Source organism: Passer domesticus, chromosome 2 (assembly GCF_036417665.1).
Source record: "Passer domesticus isolate bPasDom1 chromosome 2, bPasDom1.hap1, whole genome shotgun sequence".
NCBI classification, from domain to species: Eukaryota; Metazoa; Chordata; class Aves; order Passeriformes; family Passeridae; genus Passer; species Passer domesticus.
This window is the reverse complement of record NC_087475.1, coordinates 16,805,865-16,822,690: the sequence shown is the minus strand read 5'-3', so window position 1 is coordinate 16,822,690 and position 16,826 is coordinate 16,805,865. Positions and strand designations below refer to the sequence as shown.

Sequence of the window (16,826 nt, the reverse complement as noted above, 5' to 3'; positions counted from 1 at the left end):
TCAAAGCAAAATGTCAAGGAAGTATCACAAATGTCTCACTTCTACATTTTCCCCCATTTTTTCCATAATTCTAACACCAGTCAGTGGATAGTTCTCACTAGAAAGTGAATCTTTCATTTGTTCTACTCACTATTCATCAAAACAAATCCTGTCTCCTTCTGTTGTAGTTATTTAATACACACTGAGCTGCTATTCTGCCTCTGCAGTGATAAATCCTTCATCCCTTTTTATGGTGGCTCCATAGGGGCCAGCAAGATGCAAACACTTTTTTTTTTTTTTTTTTTTTTTTTTTTTTTTTTTTTTTTTTTTTTGAGAAGCACTATGAGGCAAATGTTTTGAGAGGTGCCAGGACATGGAGGCTGAGGTCACATAGGTGATGTCCACCTGGGAGTGCTGGTCAGTAGCAGCGTGTCACAGTGTCACAGAGGGGACAGCACCATTGCCTGCCTGCCTCCCCTGGCACTCTAACAGCAGAGCTGGAGGACAGGATTTATGGCTCTGCAGAGGATTTTGCAGCATGTGATATCCCAGCACTCCTCTGACTGAGACATTGTCCCTTAGCCCACCAGTGACAGCAGGGACCCAGAAGGAACATATTCCTGACAATTTCAAATTGAACCTCAAGCCTGGACTTGTGAAAAGGTGAGCTCTCATTTAGCCACACAACATGGGCTGGGTTTCATCCTTATTAAAGGGCCACCAGTCCCAAATGTAGCACCAAAGCTAAGTGGCCCTGCTAGATCTGATCATGTGGGAAGGGGGCAGTGAGACCCACATGCCTTCAGCTCCCCTGATCAGCCATCTTTCCAGGAATGTTTGGCACTGGTGCAAACCCAGGAGTACACCTTCTCTCCGGTTTCTGTTAAACACTTCAGCTTTTCCATGGAAGGCTTTTGTATTGTATTGAATTGAAATCCACCTGGGTCCAGTCAGTACTTTAGTACAAGGCTTAAGTAATCAATATATCATTTTCACCAGCATTTCTTTTTCACACCTATTTTTCCCCCTTGCCCAGCCATTGTTCTGCCATCACCAACTAACAGCCTGATCGTGCTCCTTCCTGCTATGATTTATGTCTAGGAGCAAACATGGAAAGAGAAGTGCTTTGGAAAAGCTGTCCCAGTCCACAAGAGTTCGGTTTTGGGTTTATTTATTTATTTATTTATCTAGTTAGTTATGTATTTATTTATTTACTTATGTTGAGGTTTTGTTTGTTTGTTTGTGGGTTGGGTTTGTTGTTTTTTTTTTTTTTTTTTTTTTTTGGTTTTTTTGTGGGGGTTTTTTTCTGGGTTTTTTTGGGGGGGGAGTGTTTTTTTGTTTGTTTTTGGGTTTTTGAGGAGATCAGAAAAACATAAATTGCAGTATATCTTCAAAGTGTTTGGGGTTGTTTGCCACATGACTCATACCGACTTTAATGGGAGTCACACGCTAAACTCCCATGCAGCACTTGGAAAGTTTCAAAGTGCCACTGCTTTGCGCAAGAGCCCTGAATGAAAAGCTACTTTTGTTTTCCTGCTCCACAGCACTGGCATTGTCCAAATCCCAGCTCTCCAGTAGTACAGTGCTGGGACAGAGTGAGAAAAATCCAGCTGGGGAGGCAGTGCTTCTGCCAGGCTTCCCTGACTCCTGCCTGCCATCTCTCCCCAGCTGCTAGCACAGCAGGCAGGTGAAATCAATGCTGCACCAATGCCTAAGAAACCCAGCCCGAGCCCCCTGAAAAACAGAGACAGGCTGATGATGGGTCTGGCACTGAGGTATTTACATTGCCTCTCCTGTTACTAGTGCCTGCCTGTTAGCTGCCCTCTTTTTTTGCAATGTTACATATATTTTCAGTGGTGCCTGTCTCGCCCTTGGTAGTTCCCAGTAAAGCTTCCTGTTATGGAGCCTCAAAGTCATTGCCATTGTCTTGCCATCTTAAAATACAGCAATATAGCTACCACTGGGAAACAAAGGGGGAATTATATTTTGTCTTGAGAAAAGAGCTCACCTGGCAAGATGCAGGGTTCTTCCAATTTGAACAAGAAAACAGCAAAATCTCCTGCCCTTCCACACCCTCTTTCCCTGGAACAGGTCATGTATTAGTCTGCTGTCAGGTCATACGGCTGAGTGTGATTTAGAGGGATAAAAACCATGTTAAAGCAAACCAAGAGCAGATTGTTCAAGTGCACACATGGCTAATCCTTGCCTAGGACTAGGCAGCCTAGGCACTGCCGATATGAGAATCTCTCCGGGTTTCTTTGAAGTATGGGCAAGTATATTAAAGTGGGAGGAAAGCACCGACTCCTTCAGGTGGTGATTTGTGTTTATTGGCTGTGATTTTTATGAGTTGGGGAAAGAGGTAGAAATGCCAGTGTATAGTAATTGAAATGTACGGGGTTGGTGTAAGAGTCTGTTTCACGACCAAGGGAAGGTGACAAAGCCCTTTCAGAGGAATGTTTTTCAGCATTCGCTAATGTTGCTGCATAAAGGGTCCTGGTGCTAATGCTACCTTTAATGGTGTAAGTGCAAAGCCGTGAATCATCCACCCGACAATTATAGCAATACATCCTTGGCCACTCAGAGCTGGGACCCTGCAGCATTTTAAAACACTCGCTTTAAAAAGCCTTCCAGTGCTGTGGGTGGGATGAGGGATCCGTACAGACAACCCCATCTGCTATATCTCCCCTGGATTGCTTTGTTGGCTTCCTTACTTTTTGGGGTGTTGCCTCATCCTAATTAGGGTAGGAAGCAGAAGCCACACCAAATAACAGCTGGCCCATAGCAGTTTCCTCTGTCTGCCATTGTCAAGCCACATTTGCTAGTGAGTTATGCATGCCTTGAGCCGGGAAAGAAAAAACACATGGGATGTAAATCTGGCAGTCAAGGACCCCAGTGAGGTTCCTCAGTGCTTTCAGCAAGCCATTTATGCAAGCAGGAGCTGCAGGAGCAGGTGTCAGCAATACACCTTCAGCCTGACAGCAACAGCAGTGCTGCAGTGGCTTCTGTGCATATGGCTATTTTTCTACCTGGAAATGTTGCATAGGTAGGACTGAGGATTTTGGATATTTTTCCAACAGTCCAGCTGGCATTATGTCTCTGTTGGATACCCAGAAATGCTGGACAGAGGGCCTTGCAAATAAATCATCTCTGCAGTGCACGTGCCATGAGGGCAGCGTGGCTGGGATGTTTATCACACAGGCTCTCTCCTACCCTGCAGATGGCCTGTACAGATGCAGTAAATCAGCCCATCCTGACGTGCCCGATGCAGCACATCTGGGAAGCGCATGCTGGGAGGGCCAGCCCAGAAGTGCTCCCTCCCCATACTGCTGGCCTTCCTGGCTCAGCATTCTGAGTCTCACCCTGCAGGGAAGCTGAGAGGAGGCTGGAAATCTCTTCGTCTCTTTTATTTTCCAGCAAACATTTCTTCAGCCATTTATCTTCTCTTAATAAAGCAGGAAAATGGGCGAAGTGCTGGCAAAGTCTGGGAGCATCCCTGGGGGCTCTGCCCAGCCCCCACAGTTCATTCCCCCCAGCCAGCACTAAAAGACCACCCATCCCATCCCCTGTTTTCTCCTTCCACATCCCCTAAAGTTTGGAGAGACTGCCTAAAGAACAGTTTAATCAGCCCTGGGTGGAAAGAGGGCTGGCATGAAACCCGTCCCATCTGGAGCTGTGTGTCTCAAAATCAAGATGTGGGGAGGAGGGGAAGGAGGGGGAGGGGGGCAGCAGGGAGAAAGGGGTGGGTTTGCAATTGTCCACAGTGACAAGTGCCAGGGCAAGAGCAGTGCACCGAGGGGCAAGGTCTGGAGGTGGGGTGGGTGCTCCCCTGGGATCCCCTCTGCACAGGGACCTGAGGCAGCCCCCTGAAGCCCTGCAAGGCTCCTGTCAGCTCCCACCCCTCTGTGAAAGCACAAGCTGCAGTAACCCCTTCAACTGGCAGGCCTGAGAGCCCTCTGCTGCACCAGAATCCCAGACAGGACATGAGGATGCCTCTTCAGTCCTGTGGCCAAACCTTCTGAAGGTACAGCTCAAGATGGGCAGCATTTGCTGGTATGATTGGTTTCTTTTTATTTCTTCCTTCACATTCTTTTCTGGGAAATAGCCTGCCTGACCTTGACAGCTGGCTAAAAAATTTGGTTGCACGGTTTCTTGGCACAATGTGCAGGATTTGTCTGAAGCAGACTGTTTCATAGAAAACATTGACTGTTGCCACTAAGTTTTTTGGGAGGGAAATGTTGAGACTTTTGGAAAAACTACAACAATTTGTGGTCAATTGTCAGTCCTCTTGCCGTACTAAAGCCTCCCCCCACAAGACGATTATTTTAAATACCAGAATATGCAAAATACTTGGATAGTCAAAACAAAATCATCAGTGGTCTCCAATGAAAATGGTTTCAATGTTTCAAAAAAATTTATAGGCAATTCACAATATTCATTGGTTTATAAGTTTTTAGACTCAAAACACTGTCAAAATTGTGCTCAAATGAAAAATATCAGCATAACAATGGAGGGATATCAAGTGAAATCAGATGTTGGGGGCTTCTCTTTGTTCTTCACTGCAGTTTTACAGCACTTGATTTCAGGGCATCCAGTGCATCTCTGCATACATGTGAGAGAAGTATTGTCATAGCTCTGTGTGTGTATATGTTATCTCACCAGATATATAGCCAGGTTTAGGAAGTAAGAGATAAGAAAGGGACCTCAGTACAGCCAAGGGGAAGACAGGTACACTGTATTGCTGATTTTTTTGAAAGATTGGAAGAAATTAATGCTTTGATAAGTTAGTGAAAGTCACATCAGCAACTAGATGATGATGATGATGACAATGATGATGATGATGATGATGATTATTATTATTATTATTAGTGGAGAACCTGTGCATGAGCAACCTATTAAGGTCTTCTCCTTCTTAGAGGGGCCTAACCAATGAGTTAGGAAGTGCTTTGTTTTCTGGATTAATGAATATTCATATCACAAATGAAAGAAGGCTTTAGTAGAAAAGGCTGAGCTCATCCTGGAGTACAGGATCCCAGTGGTTGGATTGCAGTCCTAGAGGATGGGCTGAATCCTCTCAGGCAGACAGTGGATGTGAGGTTGAGTTCCCAATAAATATTGACTGCTCCTTGAGCTGAACTGGGCACAAGGAAATTTTGCAGGAAGTTTTGTGAATCCAGTTTTTACTCCATCAGCTTTTGTGAAATGAACAATAACCAGCATGCAATATTTTAGGTTGTTTTACTAAAATTGAAAATTATCTTTTCTTCTTTTTATTTTGGTGAGGGAAATCAAGTAAAATTATTTAAATTTGATCTAGCCCTATATTTGGATTCTTCTTCAGATCATCTGATAAACCAAAAGAATTAAGCAAAAAGTTAATCAAAAGATACTCCTGTAGTGCTACCCTGAGCCTACAGCACTTGTCAACATATTTCCTTTTAAAGATGCTAACTAGTTCTTCTCCCATTTAAGTCTGTTTTGGTGTCCAGATACAAACTGGGAATCTGTCACATCCAAGCCTACAGTCTGATGACCAGTTATTTCATTAACATGGAATAAATGGAGAAAGAGTCATTACTCTTCTCTTGGTTTTACCTGGCATCTTCCAAGGAGGTATTTACTTGTGAGAGAAGTTCATTGGCTTAGCTAGGATGTTTATTACTGTCCTTTGTATGATAAAGCCATCAGTCAGGATGGAAAGGGGCTAGGGGAAGGGAGAGCCAAATCATTGCAAGAGAATTTATGCGTAGATAGTTTTATATTGCTTTTCTTTTATTTTTAAATGTTGATTGGAGTATGAGGTCCAGTAAGATATACAGCCCTGTAGCCATACACATGTGTTGTTATAATGCAGCCTTTCATTCAAAAAGGCTGGCAATGCTTAGGGTGGCAGATTTATTGTGTGTACTGCAGGTTAAGGATCATAGGTCATTTTGCAATATCCTTTTCAGGTGTCTGTAAATTCCTGCAAAAACACACACAAAGTGCAAGAACACGCCGAAGAGTTATTTTTTATTACTTTCCTCACTCAGAGCCCAAATGAAAACAAGATAAACATGTCCTTACTGTGAACACTGGGAGCTAGTTAGCCTCTCAAAGGTGGGAGTTCTCTGCTGTCCTAGATGGCTGCAGCACCAAAAATTATCTCTTCCCTGCATGTAGGCCTCTGTTTCATTTCACAAGATGCCAGAGCGGACCATAAACATCCTCACTCATGAGACAAATCTGCTTTTAACTCCTGCTCAGACTATGTACCTTCACCAAGAGGTAGCACAACCACCCCAACCACCTTTTAAAAGGCTGCCCTGGCCCCACTTCCCACACATCCAGTGCTCAATGGGACGCTTAACTGTGTCCAGCCTGAATTTTGAATTATTTTTGATTGCTTATGCAGATGATCAGGCAGTAGCTAATGTGGAGCCAGGCATGCAGGGCTGGACATGAGCATGGTTCTGAGGAGAGCTGCCAGCCCCTATGCAGAGGGGTCCCCGGGGTAGCTTGGTCACAGGGCAGCCCTCCAGCACCTGCAGGGTCCCTGCTCAAAGCCACCCTGCTGCCTTCCCAGCCCTGGCAACCATGGGGGCTCGTCGTGGTGCCAGCTGCCCTCCAGTTTCACCAGCCTGGGGCCAAAGGTGCTGCCATAAGTCATGGGCTGCCCCCTTCCCTCAGTGGGGAAACACTCAGAGCCACACTGAGGTTTTATGGACTCCCCTGCTGCAGGTGGGCAACTCCCACTGGAATTCCTGTTGCAATTCCCTTTGCAATTCTCAGTGTGATTCACAGTGCAATTCTCAGAACATTTCCCAGTTCAATTTCCACTGTGATTGCAATTCACTTTGCAACTCCCAATGCACTTCTCCCTGTGATTCCCATTGCAATTCCCAGTATAATTTACACTCTGATTCCCACTGTGATTCTCCTTGCATTTCCCAGTGCACTTCTCACTGTGATTCCTTTTGCAATTCCCACTGCAATCCCAGCAGGACCCCAGGGCTGGCCCTGCTGGTCCACCACTGAGCATGGCTTTTATGTCAAGGCCCGTGGCAGTGGCCAGTCCTGAGAGATGAAAAGGACCCAATGACTATTTTTTTTTTCCTAATGTAAGATCTGGCAGCCGAGCTAGCCAGGGGCATTGGTGGCATAACATGAATAATAGTTTCTGACAGAAGGAGGTCACACAGCCCATTTCAGTCTGTCCACCTACGTGGAGGAAAGAAGCATGACGAGGCAGGAACACTAAGTTCTTGTCTGAGTTTTCTGACTGTTCACTGTGCTACTGTAGATCCTCTGGCACCCATTCAAGTTTCATTGCATGTTAATTACTGTAGCTGGTAAGACTTCCTTTTTTTAAACCAAAAAAAGGAGTATTTTGCTGACAAGATGCCTCAGTTCCCTTCCAGTATAGATTTTGGCTGTTATTGTGGGAAGTCTCCTTTTTCTGTGAAAACAATGTCATCTTACTCAGTGGCATGGCTGTGTATTCACCAGAAGCAATGGCTTTGATCAATTCATTGCATTAACCATCAGTTTGATAAAGCAATTCACACAAATAAAAGAAAGTCAGGTTTTTTGAGCACTTCAACACCAAGTTAAGCATTCTGTAAATATCTGGGGTTTTGTTTCTCAGCCATTCCTTCTTACCAGTCAGTATGGCATTCTTTTTCCTGGATGTTAATGTCTTAATTAGATCTCATCAAACTCAACAGGGAAACCTTGCCTGGCCTGAGATGGTATTTGTTTTGACCTGATGAAGATGATCCCAAGGTGCTGTCAGGTGAATTCTCAGTATTCTCACATGTGGATTTATCTCTCTGCACTGACATGGTGGTGGCTTGGAAAATAGCATTTTGATTTTCAGAATCAATATTTTGGCCAGATGGGGCCCTCTTGCCTTGACCCAGGGCCCTGGTAGATACTGTGCTGTCCCTAAGGTGGCTCTTGGCTTGGTGCTGCAGCACAGCATTTCTGTCCCCTCCTTTCTATGCTGCCCCTGGGAAAGAGACCCTTTTCTTGATCTTTCATGTGTGGCTTTCATTACTGCATTTGTTGTTTGTGTTCATTTGTGCCATGCTCCATTCCACAAGCCTCTTTTTCTTTTGCTCCAGGGTTATTTGGCTGTGTTTAACTGTACAACTCTCTTGTTATGTTGTATTGGCTTATCACTGTAATGGGATTTTATCACAATCAGTAACACCTCCCAATATCCTACATTTTTATGTGACTGTGTTAAACACTTCCTTTCTAAGGTGAAGAGCTGCAGGCATGACTCAGGGCTCATTATTTAAAGCATATATGAAGAGAGATGGAGATTTCCTTCCATATATAATTTTTTAAAAATGAGCTAAAAATATCCAACACTAGTTTGAAGGAGGTGTTGCACACATTTTTGATAACACCTTGTCTACGTTGAAAGGGTTAAAACCCAATAGTTAAGGCTTCCCTTAGCACTCAGGTCCTGTTGTTTGGGTTGCAGGAAAAGCTGTGCATATCTTTTTCCATCCTTCAGCCTTCTTCCCTGAACTCTGTGCCTGGGCAGCAGAGGGCAAGGATGTGGCTGGGATGCTGCAAAGGGCAATTTCATAACATAGACAGGCCCTGTGAGCACAGGCTCCCTTCCCTTTTGCTCTAAAACACTGTCTTTTTGCAAGGTAAGTTGGAGGCTTTTTTGGTAGTATTGGGTATTAATGGCAGCACAGTATTCAGAAGAGTGGAAAAATGTCAGTGGAGAGACGCACTTCAATCCTCATCACTAGTACTTCATATTTCAGAGTAGTCCTAAGAGCACTGGTACACTTTATTCAAAACAAATCTTTATTTTTAAAGGAAAATCCATGCTGAAGCCAAGTTTTGAGATGTCAAATTTTGTAGCTGTTTCCACTTCTACCACAGTTAGAGAAACACATTACAATGAAGTTTTTGAAATGACCTGCAGAGTTCAGGTTCCTGGAGTCTTGCTGTGATTCAAAATCTCCAGACTCTTTTAGAAATTACCCTTTATTTGCTACCCCACTGTCTTCACTCAAGCAAAAATGCACTTCATTCATATCTTTGCAACTGATCCTTATTTCATTTGGCAAAGAGGAAAGCACAAGTTGGTTCAACTTGTTCGAAAGTGATGCAGCATTTTCCCAGCGTTTGCATTGAGCCATGTCCTTGAATTTGCTTTGTCTGATCAGCAGCCATTTTTCAGCCCAACTGTACTTCTGGCACAGCCAAGTTGGGCTGGGAATGAGCAAAGCCAAGGGAAGATCATGTCTCTATCGAGCAAAATGCCTGGTTCCCTAGCTACAGACAAGGATGTGCCAGAAACCCCAGCTTAAGTGAGAATTTTGTGCTAAGCACTAAGGTCACTGTGACCTTCACAAAGATTACTTCATGCATTTTTATTTCAGTAGGTGTCAACAACCGTGCTGAGATAGCTTGGTTTGTGCTGCAGCCTGAAAAGGGTAGGGGAAATTAGACACTTTGCATTGGCTGGGATTTTAAATGGAAAAGTCCTGCTCTCTTTTTGTTTGCTCAGCCTAATACAAACCTGCTTTTGCTTTTATCTTATCATGACATTCAAATTCAGAAGCAGAGCACAGGAGCTCAGCAGGGCAGCACTGACTCCAAGGCAGACCTCTATCTGCAACCTTTTGAACCTGCCCTTTTACTGCTACCTCTTGGTTTTGTTTAGTACAAACTAACCCCACCGAGGCACCTGCAGCAGCCCAGCCAGAGCACAGCTTTGTCCCTGAGCTGGGCACCCCAGCCCACCTGCCTGAGCATCCCCTCCCCACACCTCTCCTTGCCCTGGGGACTGGCATGCAGGTTCCCCCTCACTGATCTGAGTCCTCCATGGGACAGAGTGGGCATGAAAATAAAATCATGAATAAGAAGAATAGGATTTCATCAAAAAGGTTGATTGGCAGAAGGTTCAACCTCCCAAATCAGCTTGAACCACAAATCATGTCCCTGAGCTGCACAGAAATACCCGTCTCTACCTGGCCTGCAGGTGCAATAACCCAAAAAGGTATAGGTGTGCTGTAATGGTTTCAGAAAGCAAGCAGGAAGCATTTCTATCAAGCACAATAGCAATAAATGAACATTATTTGAAAGCATTAACTCTTTCCAAACTGATTGATTTCCCCTTGCTGTCCTGCCTTTCAAAATTATTTGTCCTCAGTGTGTAAGTATAACTACACAGCAGTAAAGCAGGTAATGGTATTAAAAAACATAATCAAAATGTTTTAATGTGAAATGTTGTACATACTGTGTAAAGAATTTCTAGGAACAACACCCAGACTGCTTCAAACAGAAGTGCATAAGTCATGGTTTCTCCTGTGTTTGCCCTGTTCCATACTTATACAGCACTTTTTTTGGCATGGGCATTTATGGAAATTGTATTCAAAAATGTGCCTAAGGACTAGGGAAAAATTAATCTTATAGGAATGGTAATTCCTGTTGAAATATCAGCATGGCAGAAATCAGGAGATCAAAAATGGTGTCCTACATCCCAGAAGGGTGATGATGACCACCTTGCAGCTTTCAAATATTGAACACCTGTAGAACAGTGTTAGGAATCAACTGAGCCTCTGAATTTAAGACTTGCAATGTCATTCAGATAATCAAGTATATCTGGAGGACCTGCAGCCCACTCTTTCACTGTCCACAGGTAGTAACAGAACACTCAGTCCATGAAATTATTCATTGCCAGCTATCCACTTTTCTCAACTCCAAAGGGTCTGTTCCATCTGGAAGTAACTCTCTCTGATTGCATCCTCTTCTGAGGTGTCTGGATTTTCCCTTCATAAAAAATATTCTTCAGCACTAGACGCACTATCATTGCACTGTATCTCTTGACTGACTTTTGGTACTGAAATTTAAACTAAGGGTTTGTTAATCATGCACAGACATTATGAAAACAAACTCCTATCCCCAGGTTTTTTAAAAAGAACAACAGCATAAATTCCAGTATTATAACATGCAGCAGAGAAGTGGATCTGGACACTGAAATTGTAATATGACATTTTCCAGTTCTGCCATTATTACTAGAAATTCAGCTTGCAGTTAGTGAAAACTGGCTGCTCTGTGAAATTGCTGTCTCCTCTCAGCTCCTATCAGTTTTTGATAGGTTATTGAGCTCAGCCCTAGCTCAGTTAGATGTAATTTGACTCCTTTAAAAGTAAGATTGTCTGCACAGTCAGTTCTAGGTGAATTTAAAGTCTATTTCTGGGGAGGACTGGCAGAAAAACATAAAGAATTTGGTTTTTTTACACCTCTAGTAAAAAATCAAAATAACTTTGGTCTACATTATTTATCAGTACTATTTTTTGAGACAAAATATACATAGTGTTTTTTTCTCTCCTTCTTATCTCCTTGCTAGTCTTAAATGACCAGAATAAAGCTGCTGCTTTGCAAACCCACAGGCAGAGTATTGCTTGCAAGCATTGGGCATGATGACTCTGGGGTCAGGGTGGAGGTTTAGGGCAGGTTTAGGACATGTGCTGTGCCCTTAGGACATCCCAATGTGTTTCTGTTCATTTTTTCTTGCATATTTCTTATTGTAGCATCTGCCTGCTGCATCTTGGACAAGAAGACTGACAGTAATTCCAATGGGTTAACATCACCCTCTGTGATATCTGCTACCTCTGCAGGGAGCTCAGGTGAAGTTTTAGTGGTGGACTTGGCAGTGTTTGGTTTCACTTGATGATCTTACAGGTTGGACTTGATGATCTCAGAGGACTTTTTCAACCTAATTAATTCTGTGATTCTGTGTTTGTCATATGCACCAGGCCTGTTCAGGGGGAAGGAAAATTGGTCTTTTATACTGTTTTTTTATCCCTCTCATGCCAGCTCTATCGCAGTTGGTGCAAAAGAGTCACATATGCTTGAAAATCTGTACTCTTATCCAAATACCCCTATTTTCTTTTCCATCTAAGATAAAGTAACTTTATATTTTCTTCTTAAAATTAATCCCAGTGATACTTCCTCTTCACCTGGGCTTCCAGGTTTCTTGTGCCTTTCTCCCAGTCTACTCATTCATGTGTTCCATAGCTCTTTCATCTCTTTATCTGTGCTTCCTTATGAACTTCTGACTTAGGACATTTGCCTGGGAAAAAAGTTGAGGCTTTAATCCTCTGTGTATTACTAATATTATTACTTAGTAGAAATGCAATGTAATAATACCTTGCAATAATATGATGAGCCAAGGCCCCCTTTGCCTCCAGAGCAATTTGTCTTCTGCTGTCTTCATTTGTTTGGTCTTAACTCAGAAAGCTCCTGGGCGTTCTTTGGGCTAGCTAAGGACTAGCTGGAAGGAAGCTCCCTGGTCATAGTTTCTCTTGATCTCAGCAGCCCTAGGTCTGTGAGGGGCCGAAGTTGTGACCCTCTGCCCTAGGATGTCCCCAGATGTCATGGTCCAGAGCTCTGTCTAACCTCTCAGAACAGACAGTTTAGGAAAAGCTGCCTCACACCCCCACCATCTCGTTCCAGACAGCCATGGAGGTCATCCTGTACTCACCCAGGTGCTAACACTTTCTTCCTGATATCACCTCTGCTTGTTTCAAATTTGCTTCCAGACTGGGATATTGCGCCAGTTCCCCTCCCAGGAGGAGTCCCTGGGGGCACTGATCCACCCCCTCCCACCCATCTTTACCTGCCTGCAGCCCAGATACCAGACAGGGAAAGCAAGTGAATTACACAGGGAGGAGCAGAACAGAAATTGCACAGTTTCAGACTCCAGGAAAGATAAAATTATTGAACACATGCACACAAAACCTTCCAATAAAGCATGGGTTAGTCCATGCCACTTCCATGACCCTAGACATTCCCCTTTGAAATTGCACCCTCGCTCCTTTCAGCACTCTGATTTCTATGACACTGTATTGCTTTACATTTAGGACATTGAGGTCACAGAAAGTGCCTTGTACCATGAAGAACTTATCTCCACTTGACTGAAAGCTTTCTGCAACTACGCATTGCATCCAGTGTTTGCAGTCACTGATCCATTATTTGTAAGAGGGACAAATCCTATCCTTCGCTTTTCGGCTGGCTGAAGATTTAACCTCCCTTCATTGAAAGAAAGCACGACAGCATGAAAGATTTCCAACAATTTTCTGGTTTTATTTTTTTATTATTATTATCACTATCCTTATTGTTGTCTTTTTGCATCTGCTCTAGCTGTGACATGTAGAACTTGTGAAGCCAACACCACTCAGCACGGACGAATTATTTTTGCAGTGATGCTGCAAGAGAGGGGAAGCATCTATTCCCTCTATCCTATTTCATTAAAAGGCAGTGCATTTTATGACTTCTCCACTCCAGCTGCAATGATTCAGTGCCAGGTGCTGGAGCTTATTCCCCTCTCTCCTTTGCCTGCAGAAGCAAACCAGCACTGATCTGCAGAAGTCACAGGTAGGATGTTAATCAAAACCATAGGGAGCCAAAAGGAGTTCCTGGAGCAGGAAACTGTTTGAAGAATGTAGAAAATCATTATTTTACCTATGCATTTAGTAAACCAACCTACATCAGAGAATGTGGGAAAGAGGAAAGGAGTGTTATGTAATCAAGTCTAATGTTAATGGCAGTTTTCCATAAAAACATAAGTTCTCTTAGGGTCACTTGCTATCCCTTTCCCTGCAAAAGCTAGCTGCTAAGTGAATGAAAAATATCCAGTTTCCATTACAGGTTAAAGCACACACGTGTGTGTACATGTCCATTTAAATGTGTTGCATGTATGCATGTACAGAAAGCCATAATTTTTTACAAACGTATCTTTCCTAAGACTACTAAATACCCTGGTGTGAGATTAAATATTTTCTTTAAATGATCATAAAAGGTGTTTCTAAAATGTCACCACTTATATAATTTTCCCAGCTTGCCCCACAGTTCACTTCAGACTGAAACTAATTTAAATTACTTTGTAGCTCCCAGCAATAAAAGGAATTTAGTAATTTGCAGTTCATTTGCCCTTGCTATTCTTGGAATCGGTATTTGAGGTTGTCCAATCCTTTGCATTAGGAAATGTGTGGAGTGCGAGTAGCAGTCATGTCATGCCTGGCAGACTTTGCCAAGGAAACTATTGGGTTTTGCAGCTTTGAAATTCTGGGGATAATTGACGTGTGCTCCATTCCCACAGAATAGCTGCGATCCTCGTCAGTGCCTGGCTGTGGATGAGTTTAGTGAACATTGTATTTCCCAAGTGGTGGTTAAGCTAACTTAATTAGGGAAGTGCCTTTATCCCAGCCCAGACAAAGGCTGCCCTTGATGGAGCACTGTTGAGAAAACAGCTCTGAGGCGAAGGCCTTATGAACCAGACATGCAGAGGTGTCTCCTCCCTGGTCTTGAGCCTCTAGTGGAGAGGAAATCTTGCAGGGAAAAAATAAAAAGAATGACCTTTCTAACTTTCCCAGATGCTAACCAAACATGACCCAAGCCTAAGCAGATCTCTTCACTGAGGGACAATCCAAGAGGGAAGTGTAATAGTCCCCTTGGGAGCCCCAACACTCCCAGCCTGCAGGCTGGCAGGAAGGAAATGGGGAGCCAGGCAAGCCCCCCACAGCATCCCTGAGATGTGCCCATGGTCCCTCATTGGACCAGGGGGTTTGAGGCTGCCAAGTGCCCTTCCCACACTGACATCCCAGGGCAGGCCCAGAGAACTGCAAACAGGCACACCAGCCCAGCAGATTTAGGTGGCCTCTGGGGTAGTAGCTGTGCTGTTCAGGGCACCATCAGCTCTGCTCTGCTCTGCTCTGCTCCCCAGGGAACCCACACCACCACCATGGGAGCCCTGAGCACCCACCACCACATACATCATTATTATCAGCGGGCCTTGCATGAATAACAAGAAAGGACAGTGCTCTCAACTCAGAATCCAGCTCCAGTGCTAATAAAAGGGAGGAGATACAACACTGTCATACAAATGAGATCTTACACTAATGGCTGCAAACAAACAACTGATGTACATAAACAGCAGTAGACAAAGCATGGCTCTGGACATATCAGCTACTTCTGCCTGTGCTGTAGGGTTCTTTCCATTCTCTCTCTTACTTATTCAGTGTAAAATCATGGGAGGGAAATACGTGTGTAAGGAACCATTATCATATTGGGGTTTGTTTTAAAAGTGAAGGTCTCTTACCCAGCCTGGAAAGAGCTTTGTACTCTCAGAACTCCCCAATGTTATGAGAATACAAAAATCTATCTGTATTCTCATTGTCTCCATAAAACAAATAAATGTGTTTTTTCTCTGTTTGCCTTAAATACATTTTGTTACATTAGTTGCTGTCAAGCTTTACCTCTCAGCAAAGGACTGAACATGCCAGTCCTCTTTGCCTGTGCCAAGCACAGGATCAGGAGGTCAAGGCTGCAGGAGTCAGCAGTCTGAGCACTTTGGGTGTCTCATCCATGCCAGTGCTCAGTCTGACAAACACCCCAGAGCTCTACCCACTATCTCATTATCAAGAGAAACCCGCTCCTCCATGGGAATTCTGGTCTGTGCTTTCAAGTCAATTGCTAATCTGACAGCTCTCCATGTCCTACAGCAGTGATAACCTGCACATTTGGGTTTGTGAGCATGAGGCTTAGTCCTGTGGGTTGAAGGTACCCCTATTTTGATAACCACATATGCAGAAAAATACTGGGAGTGGGAGTGAGGAAGGAAAAAATCTGTGGAATGAAGTTAACCACTGGCTTGAAGATGTTTTTCTGGAGAAAGACATGTAATGCAATGTAATTTTTGCTTTTAGGTGAATTTAAAGCAAGTGAAGCTGCCATTCTTCCTGGATTTTTTCACCTTTTTTTCAGTTTCCCTCTCAAGAGCTCTCCCAGGGCTGGGAGTCTCTGTGCTGCCCATCAGCAGCCATTCCTGAGTGTCCAGCATGTCCCTCAAGTTACTGGAAACCGTAGGCTTTACCTTCCCATTGTGTAAAGGTAATTTGGGACCAAGGCTTCAAGCAAACAAGAAATGGCATTAAAACAACTGTTGTGGATTGTTTTAATTTAATTTTCCCCAAAACAATTCAGCAGCAACATATGGTTCTCAGTGAGATCCTGCTATTACAGAGTTTGGCAGCTGGGCTGACCAAGACACAAGAAGATCAGGCACTTTGCAAAAGCACCTCAGCATGTGTCAGCATCTCAGACTGGGGAAGAAAAAAACAAGCTCTGGGCCCGGTTTCTTCTCTGTATTGCTCTTGGCTCCCAGGATTTAGCCCTTGGGAGGGATCCCAGCTACAGAAAATGCAAATCAGATCTTGCCACAGATAGAAGAGAGCTTCAGGGACCAAAGATAGTGAGTTTTATCAGCACTGCCATTTCCATAATAAGTAATAAATGTACCAGCTCACGACAAGACTGTGATAAGGACTTTGTGGGATACTTTCCAGCCATGTGGAGTATAAGACTGTAAGTAATTATTGAATCATCCAGTCCAGTTTCCTGGAAGTCATCAGCTACTGCACTCTGAAAATTTACATCAAACTGGAAATTGTGTTGAGGTCAGAGAACAAAGCCTGTGTCATGGGCAGAGTGCACACAGTGTTCCCCTGCTTCAAGTACCCTGGTACTACATGCCCCAGGGATGCTCCCAGCTGAACCAGCCTCAGTCTTCAGGGTACAGCTGAGGGCTTGGCTTTCATTTGGTCTGCTCTTCTAGTATTTGTTTTTGTTTTCTCGTGTTCTGAAAAAAAAATGTTCCCAGCTCATCATGTTCTCCCCACTTGTGCTTACAGGCCTGGGCACAGCTGTGGTTACCAAAGCAAAGTCAGTGTTCAGTAAGAAACCTGAGAGGAACTCATTTTGGTGATGCGCTCTGAATGTCAAGGGAATTATATCCCAGCTAAGAGGAAAGGTTTCTTTTACTGTCTGACTCC

General features: G+C 43.8%; 2 long non-coding RNA genes across 3 annotated transcripts in view; both read left to right on the top strand.

Annotated features, from left to right (window-relative positions):
• LOC135293426 (uncharacterized) overlaps window positions 1-16,826 on the top strand; it is an 82,207-nt gene that overhangs the window by 25,936 nt on the left and 39,445 nt on the right. The gene's annotated exons all lie outside the window — the stretch shown is intronic.
• LOC135293423 (uncharacterized) lies at window positions 400-15,934 on the top strand. 2 transcript variants are annotated; one of them, XR_010355549.1, is made up of 4 exons: window positions 400-642; window positions 11,526-11,621; window positions 13,138-13,371; window positions 15,760-15,934. It is a non-coding gene; the product is annotated as an uncharacterized LOC135293423 (long non-coding RNA). The 2 variants fall into 2 exon arrangements; XR_010355550.1 differs by having other exon boundaries at window positions 15,702-15,763.